Source organism: Cervus canadensis, chromosome 1, assembly GCF_019320065.1.
Source record: "Cervus canadensis isolate Bull #8, Minnesota chromosome 1, ASM1932006v1, whole genome shotgun sequence".
Lineage (NCBI taxonomy): Eukaryota > Metazoa > Chordata > Mammalia > Artiodactyla > Cervidae > Cervus > Cervus canadensis.
In genome coordinates, this window is record NC_057386.1 from 71,047,723 (window position 1) to 71,056,385 (window position 8,663).

Here is an 8,663-nt window from a genome sequence, read left to right on the forward strand (position 1 = left end):
ATTACAAAAGGTGTGAATGTCAAGCATTAGTCACCAAGGTGAAAGGAGAATAGATTCCCCTGACCTCATGTGTCCTTAAGGTAACACCAGACAGAATCCCTCCTGGGCTGTAATTACCCCTTGCTCATATCTCCCAAAAGAATAGAAGTAATTAATTACATGGTGAGTTCGGGAGAAGGAATGAAGTACACCAGTTCTTTTTGTGTTCTGCACTTTTCTACCATGAAAAAAGATGGCCTGTCTCAATTGGCAGTACCGTATTTTCCCACTTTTGCTAGGTGGGTAAGTTTTATTCTGATAGAATTATCCAGAAACTTATTTTTGTTGCACTTTGTTTTAGCATAAGTTTCCTAGCAAACAGAACCTGAGGTGAAACCTACATGCTAACTTCTACTGGGGAGGGGTAAAATCCCAGAGCAAATGTGATGAGGGGAAACATACGAGGAGGGGAAGAATGGAGAACAGATGTGAAGTGGTAGGTGCATTACTAAATTGGCCATGGCTTTACCAAAAAATTAAAGCATAATTAGTTACCTTGTCACTTGTCACAAGCTGTGTGGACCCATTGTCTCAGAAAAGCTCTTTGGTGGGAGAAGGGATAAATATTGTTTACCAGCTAACCCCTTCCCATTCTGTATACTATTTCGTATTGGTCAAAGTTTGCTCCAGATGGCGTGTGCTCCCTTACACTTCTGGGTTGTATCACTCAAATTTCCAGGCAGCTGATGGGGAAGTGAGATCCCACACACACAGGGTGAGAAAAGCCAGCTCACCACTGAGTCCTATCCCTTAGTCCCAGGGACCAGAGCTGCTGTGGCTTTCACTGTGACGTTCATGGAGGAGTGGTGTCAGAGCCTTAGAGGCATGCAGCTATGGAAGATGCCACGTCTGGCACAGTGGCTGTGCGCTATAGTTAAAAGTGCGGTGCTTCACTACCATGCCCTGTGATCTGTCTGATTTTTACAGAAGCCAGAGAGTTGACTCAAAAGAGAATATTATGGGAAGCTCTTCAACTTTAACAATGGTGTTTATCTCGGTCTCTCTTCAAGGAAGGTGGTATTACTCCTGCAAATGGCAAGAGATAGGGAGTTTCAGGAGCTAACACATAGCCAGTGGTTGTTAATCAGGGGTGATTTTGCCCCCCTAGGAAATAAGGAAGATCCCTTGGAGAAGAAAACGGCAACCTGCACCAGTATTCTTGCCCAGGAAATCCCAAGAACAGAGGGGCCTGGCAGGCTCCAGTCTGTGGGGGTCCCAAAGAGTCAGACACAACTTTGCAATTAAACAACAACAGCAGCAAGGGGACATTTGGTAATGTCTGGAAGCAGTTTAGGTTGTCACAACTAGAAGGTGTCACTGGCATCTAGTGGGGGGAGGAGAGAGATGCTGCTGAGCATCCTAAATGCCCAGGAAATGCCCCACAGCAGAGAACTATCTGGTTCCAAATGGCAATAGTGCTGAGTTTAGACCTTCCTACCACAGTGACCCCAATCCACAGGACAGATAATGGATTTGAGGATGCTGCCAGAAGCTAAGTACCTCTGTCTTCATTATACATTCAAGAACCAAGGAAATAATCACAAAGCAAGTATCCAAAAACCACTGACCCACAACTGGATGGACTTGGTCTCTGTAAGCCTCTGTTTTAACCAGAAGACTGTGTTGGTGTTTCAGACCTCCTGCTATCAGTAACATCTCATACACTGTAACTAACAGCCCTTGAAAAGTCTAGGTTTGACTCTTACCCTGGCGTACAGTTACCCAGGCAATTTGCCTCAGTTCCCTTCCAGGGAAGGATCAGAGGAGAAATTATTGTCTGTATTTTCAGTGGCATTAGAGGGTCCTTCCTCAAGGGGATCCATCTATCAATCCTTCAGTCAATGGGCTCTGGGTTTGTTACCTGACTTAGATCTTGAAACTCAGTGATAGAGTACAGTTTTCCATCATGGGAGGCAATGATGGCATTTTCCTCAACAATTCTTGATTTTTTTTAATTATTTAAATCAAGTATCACCCTAGTCAGCTTCCCAAGGCCGTATATCCCTGAAAGCAGGCACTCTCGCTCATACAAAGGCCTTTCTGCTCTTAATGTTACTTGGGGCTTGCTTTCCTTTGATGGTAAAGCACCATCACTTGGTTTTTGAAAGTCCAGATACCTTTTACCACCGTGGATTAGAGGGAGCCCAATTCCGTAGTAGCATCTTCCACTGTGATCCCTGGCCTACAGAAGGCAGCCATCACTGAGCTTCTCAAAGATGCTGGTACTACTGCCTCTGGTTCCCCATCATCCCTACCATCCACCTTCAGGCCTGGGAAACATAGTCAGGTGGTAAAGCTTAGAAAATGATTCCATTGTCACATGCCCACCTTCTTGAGATTTCTGACTCCTTTATCTAAACTATGTCAAGGAAGTTCCAACATCACCCCATCATCTCCTTCTGGCCATTGCAGTGACTAGGCTGGAAGGAGCTGTTGCAGCAGTGAATAAGAACCAGCTCCAGGTGTCCTCACCAGAACCCTGAATCCTGAATCACAGGTAAGTGCCCGTGGCAGTCCATTCTCACCCATCCAGCCTCTGTCTACCTCCTCTGGTCAAAGCATCTCAAGACACACACCCACGGTGTTCCCACAATTCCTGCCAGATCGTGTCATCAGGCATGACCTTTCCTTTGGCAAACAGGCTGTTTCTTCCCCAGCAGGGTTTGTACTTCCTCTTGTATCATTATTTGCATGGGGGCAGGGAAGTGGGTCAGAGTGGGTCTTGGGGAAAACTTGAGAATGAATGTCATATGGGGAGGTACCTGCTTCTGGTGAGGTCATTGCATGCCCTCCAGGCAAGGGGGACTCTTCACCTCTGACCGGGAGAAACAGGCTGTTTCTGCCAGCCAGGGAGAGTCAGGTTTGTCTGCATCAGTGTCTCCATGCTAGGGTTCAGCTTCCCACTCTTTCCTTATCGAAGTCCTGACCTTGACCTAGAGGCATGTTGAGGCTATACTCCTAGTTTTCTTTACAGCTCTGCTGCCCGGAACTGATTTTCAGTACAGATACCTTTCAATGGCAGGACATGCGAGCCTCATTTAAAGCAACTCTCAAAGTCCTTTGACTTTCAGAGCATGACTTAAGTTGGTAATAGGTGCCCCAAGCCTATCATCTTATCAAAACCTCAGATTCCTTGAAATCAGCCACCCCTACACCTCAATCATTGCCCCTTCCTTATCAAATATGGTAGCACCATGATATTCCCAAGTTTAGCCATTCACCTGTACTTCATCCCAATTAACCATGGGTGAATGAGTTGGTTATTGTAATACCACTTCAAAGGGCTCTTACCATTTCACTTACCTGATTGATTTCAGACAATCAAATACAGAATCAATTCCAAAATCTCACTCTGAGGGTCTTTCAAGGACACTTCTGCTAACTTTCTCTGTAAACAAAGTCTGAGGCAAAGCTTGTGTGTGAATGCTTTATTTATTGGTAGTGTAATCCCAAGATAGCAAGAGTCAAAAAAGCGAAGTGAAGCAGAGAAGGAAGAGTGGCAAATACATGGAAGGTGATCCATAAGTGAACTGGTCACAGCTTTGTAGGAAAACACAGCCAATTATTTGATCTTATGAGAGGTATCCACGTTAGGAAATACCTTCTAAGAACAGTCAATTGAGGGGAACATCCCAGTTTTCTATTGCTATGTAACAGCCTAGTGAGAGAACCTAGTGACTTAAATTAATCGTTTTGTTTTTCCCTACTTTTATGAGGAATATGGGAAGAATGGGACTGAGTCGTTCATCTCTAGTCCATGTGACATCAGCTCTGGTCGTTGGGATAGACAATCCATTGTCAAGATGGCGTCTCCACTCCTGGTCTGGGATAGCTGGTAGTTGATGTGAGCTCTTGGCTGAGAGCTCAGTTGGGGCTACTGGTACATGGATTCTCCATGTGGTTTGGGCTTCTCTCAGCATTGTGGCTCAGTATTCAGAGTGACCATCTCAAGAAAAGGCCCTCTAGGGGAACAAGGCAGAAGTTGTAAGACTTCTTACAAAGTCCAAGAAGGCTGCTTCCACTACATTCTATTAATTAAGCAAGTCCCCAAGGCCGGTGTCGATTCAAGGGGAGGGGAAATTAAGCTCTACCTCTCAATGGAAAGTGACAAGAATATGCCGCCATCTTTAATTTACCACAGTCCACAGGCCAGGAAAGAGGACCAGCAAATACAAAATGTTACATGACTGAGCGGGCCAGCATTATACAAGAAAACACAGCCAGTTATTTGAACATTTCAGTCCCAAATAGGATGTTAGGAAAAAAACACCTCAGAATAGTCTATTGAGAAGAAAGGAGACTTCATCTGCTATTTCCTCACCCCCATGCTGTGTGTTGCCTTTCGCTGTCAAAGTTTGCCATATAACTCGGCAACTCCTACATTCCTGAGTTGTGTCACTTGCTCTTCTTGCCATGTGGCTGCTGGGGAAGCCATATTCCATAACCCACTATGTGGCCCTTCATTTGAGTCGGAAGTAAGTGGGATGATCGACTCAGTACCTCCAATCCTCAGCGGGAAAGCGGCTGTAGCTCTTGACAGTGGTAGGTAGGCTGGGTCACTCTACAGCCAGACCTTAACCTATGTGTGTGTGCAAAAGGGTGGGGGGCAAGGGGGAAGTGGAAAAATAACTAGTGGTGTTAGAAATCCGTGCTGGTTAACTTAGGTGACAGTGATGGAGAGTAAGACTCTCCAGTGAGAGCAAATGAGGCTGAGTGAGTCTGGGGAAATACATAAACCTGGTCCAGTGCACACGTTTAAACATTGCCATTCAGTGCAACTTTCACAAGTAGTCAAGTCATAAAAGAGATGCTTTTCCATCCATCTAAGGTCTCTCGTGGTTGACTTAGAACCATCTGTGCCTCTCTCAACTGGTTCCAAACTTGGGAGGGGTAGCTGGATATTTTCTATTGTCTCTCCAGATCTCCTACCCACATTTGTCCACCTGTCTGAGCTTTGAGAGGCTGCCTTTATAGACTTTCTGTAGAAGTTTCCAAGTTTCTGGCTTTCGGTTGGTTTAGCCAATAGGATGCACCAAAGGACAGGTCAGAGGATAAAACTGGAGTAAGGTTGCACTGTTGGCTGTGTCCCTTTAACAAAGAGCACAGCTCGTACCAAACAATCTTCTCCTGTAACAACTCTCATATGACTCCAAAGCCACCTCCTCCCTTGCCCTGTCTGGTCCAGGAGCTCACCTCTGCTGCTGATCCTGGGGTACCCACCACTCTTTGTAGGTTTCCTTTAACACAGCCCACACATCTGGACACCTGGGTTTGATCCTTTTGTCCAGAAGATCACCTGGAGAAGGGAATGGCAAGCCACTCCAGTATTCTTGCCTGGAGAATTCCATGGACAGGGGAGCCTAGCAGCCTACAGTCTACGGAGGTCGCAAAGAGTCAGACACAACTGAACAACTTTCACTTCACGTCTTCACACATTTGTAAAGTGTCTGTTTTAATTTATTTTATTTTTGGTTGCACTGGGTATTGTTGCTGTGGGCTTTCTCTAGTTGCAGCAAGCGGGAACTACTTTCTAGCGGTGGTACATGGACTTTTCATTGCAGTGGCTTCTCTTATGGCAGAGCATGAGTTCTAGAGCGTGGGCTCAGGAGTCGTGCATGGGCTTAGTCACTCTACAGCATGTGGGATCCTCTGGGACCAGGAATCCAACCCATGTCCCCTGCATTGGCAGGTGCCCTCCCAACCACTGGACCACCAGGGAAGCCCAAAGTGTCCTTTTTTAAACTCTCTTTAATTACAGGCTTGAGTGTGTCTTCTGTTTCCTATGGGTATCCTAACTGATACAGGTGGGGACAGGAGTGTAGTTAATTTTCACGCCTACATCCACAAAGTAAGCCCTACTAATGGTTAGCAGATTGCTAGTAGATACTCTTTAGTTATATATAAAAATAAAAGTTTTATTATTGGTTCATTGTGCTCCTATAAGTAGCAAATAAAGGACTTCAGTTTTTAATCAGTCTGAGGCTTATCAGGAGAGCCCCTAGGAGCTCGACCAGACTATTACTGGGATGGAGTGAAATGCCAGCCCGTTCTCAGGGGAAATAGATGAAACTCTCATTTCCTACCATCTGCCAGATAAGAATTGGAAGTAGAGAGCTAATGAAAACAGTTAATTTACTCTTTTTGGGAAATTAGGCAAGGCCCAACATTGATTTTATTTAGGCAAAAGGAATGTTACTAAGTGGCAAATATCCATGAATACTTTTGTCTGACTATGATTCAACTGATTATAACGTTAGAGCTGTGAGTTCCATCAGTGGCTACTTGTCATGTGTGGCCACTTAAATGTGAATTCACTAAGGTTAAATAAAATTTAAAATCAACTTCTCGGTCACCCTAGCCACACTGGAAGTCCTCAGCAGTCCTGGGTGACCAGGGCTACAGTATTGACGGCACAGATATAGAACTTTTCCACCATCGCAGAACACTGTGTGGATAGCATGCTCTTAAGAATTAAGCCTACTTTTTCTATGTTGCATTTTTTTTAAACTACCATATTTATTGAATTTTCAGGCACTCAATCATCAGATGCCTGAGAACCTGAGAACTTTATTAAGTGTGTATTATATTATTTGGAGAAGTAAAAAGAGTTGTGAACCTTTTGAGGAGAAAACACTTTGAGTTACTTCAGCAATTTTTAAAGGATGCATTTTAATTCTGTTAAATTTATTAAACAAAATAGTGAAATAATATATTCATCCTAATTGAATAAAATATGTGTGCTTTCTTTTCCTCAGATACTGGGATCAGCATTATAGCAGCCTAATTGATTTTAAAATAAAAAATCTTACAAGCCTTGTATAAGAGATTCAGAATTATTGTTGGTTTTAACATATTGAAAAGGAAAGTACTTATTAAATAAAAATGTGAAAAGAAATTAAAAAGACATACACCCACTCCCTCAAAGTAAGGTAAAAAAAATTAACATTTTGGGTACTTACACTTGAAATCTATTTGAAAAAAAAAAGACAAATTTAATCATGAAACATTCCAGCCATAATAAGATCTATAAAATCTAAGATATTAGAATCGGTTGGGTAGACAAATAAATCCAAATAAATAGTAAGCAGAGCTTAGATAAGAGGTCTTTAAATTATTTTTTTATGCATGTCAGTGTTCATCCTTTATATATTTTGAGATAAAGCCAGCTTGCAGTTTTTACTTTTAAATTCTCAGAGTAGCCAGGGTTTTCTTAGAAGGGTTGTCATCATGGTTGGGTTGTACCACCTTCTCCTGGAAAATATGTTAAATGCCAGACCACATAGATGAGCACTGAAAGTACGCTATTGACTATTTTAAATTGGCATGCTGTTCTGCTGCAAGAAAAACAAAACTGAGGGACGTGGAGAAAAGGTAAATTTAGGTCATCCTGGACATAAGTAGACTAAGATCGGTCAGTCTATTAAGTTGCCAAGGTTTGCAAAGAATTTTTTTAAGCCACACCTTTTTTTTCTTATTACCAAAATAATTCATATTCATTGTGGATATGTGAGAAAACACAATTAAGCAGATAGAAGAATATGACAATGACCAATTTGTTCTCCCTAGAGATAAACTCTATTAATAGTTTGGGATGCATCCTTCCAGAATTCATGTTTCCTTGTATGGAAAAATATACTAGTTTCACCACTTGAGGGTGTCAAGGTGAAACTTTTAATTTGCAATCTGCTCTTTTTCATATTACAACATCTTGTATCATTGGAAATTTTTAAAACACCTTTTTTTTTTTAAAGAGCAGCCAGAATTTTTCTGATCTGTGAAGTCCACTTTAGTAGTATTAAGTATCCCATTTTCCCATCAGTCAACTACCTGATTCAGACTATTTGATCTAGTGATTCCCTAAACAGTCAGCTCTCAATTTTCCATGATCAGAAAAAAATGACCAAAAAAGAATTTTTTTTTTTACATCAATAATGCTCCCTACTTTTCTGCTTCCCAAACCTCACTTGAAGACTGGCAATGCCTTTTCAAGTCCAACAGGGACACATCCACACATCCAAGGAAGGTAGAGGAGTTTTCTTTAAGTTACTCCGGAGCAACTAAGAAAGCTTTAGCGCGTCATCTTAAATGTGTAACATCGTCCAAGAGGAGAGCTGTGACATCACGAGGAGTCAGCAAGGAGCCACCTGTTGGCGTGGACCACGAGTCACGTCATCATTTTGTGTTTGAAGACCATCTTTCCGGAGGCAGTAGAAGCAGTGAGGAGGTTATTGTTACAGACGAAGGGTATGTGGCAGGCAGAGGGGAGGCAGAAGCCACTTGGATGAAGATGGGGTGGGTCGGTGCGGCATGCAGGATCTTCTGAGAAGGCAGAAGTAAGTAAACTGGTAAATGGAGAGCCATGAGGCGGGAGAGAGTCCACATGGTCTTGTAGGTCTTTTTTTTTTTTTTGACAACTCAAGTACCAGCTATGAAAGAAGATAAGAAAAAGAAGAGGAAACAGTTTGGATCAAGCAAAATAATGTCAGTTTTTATCATGTTACCTTTGAATTGCGTGGGACATATCTCAGTGTAATATACAGTTGGAAACAACCATTCTGAAACTTGGGCTCTGGGCTCAGAACTCAGATTTAGGGCTATGTTTTCCCCGTTTCTGCAGGACTTCA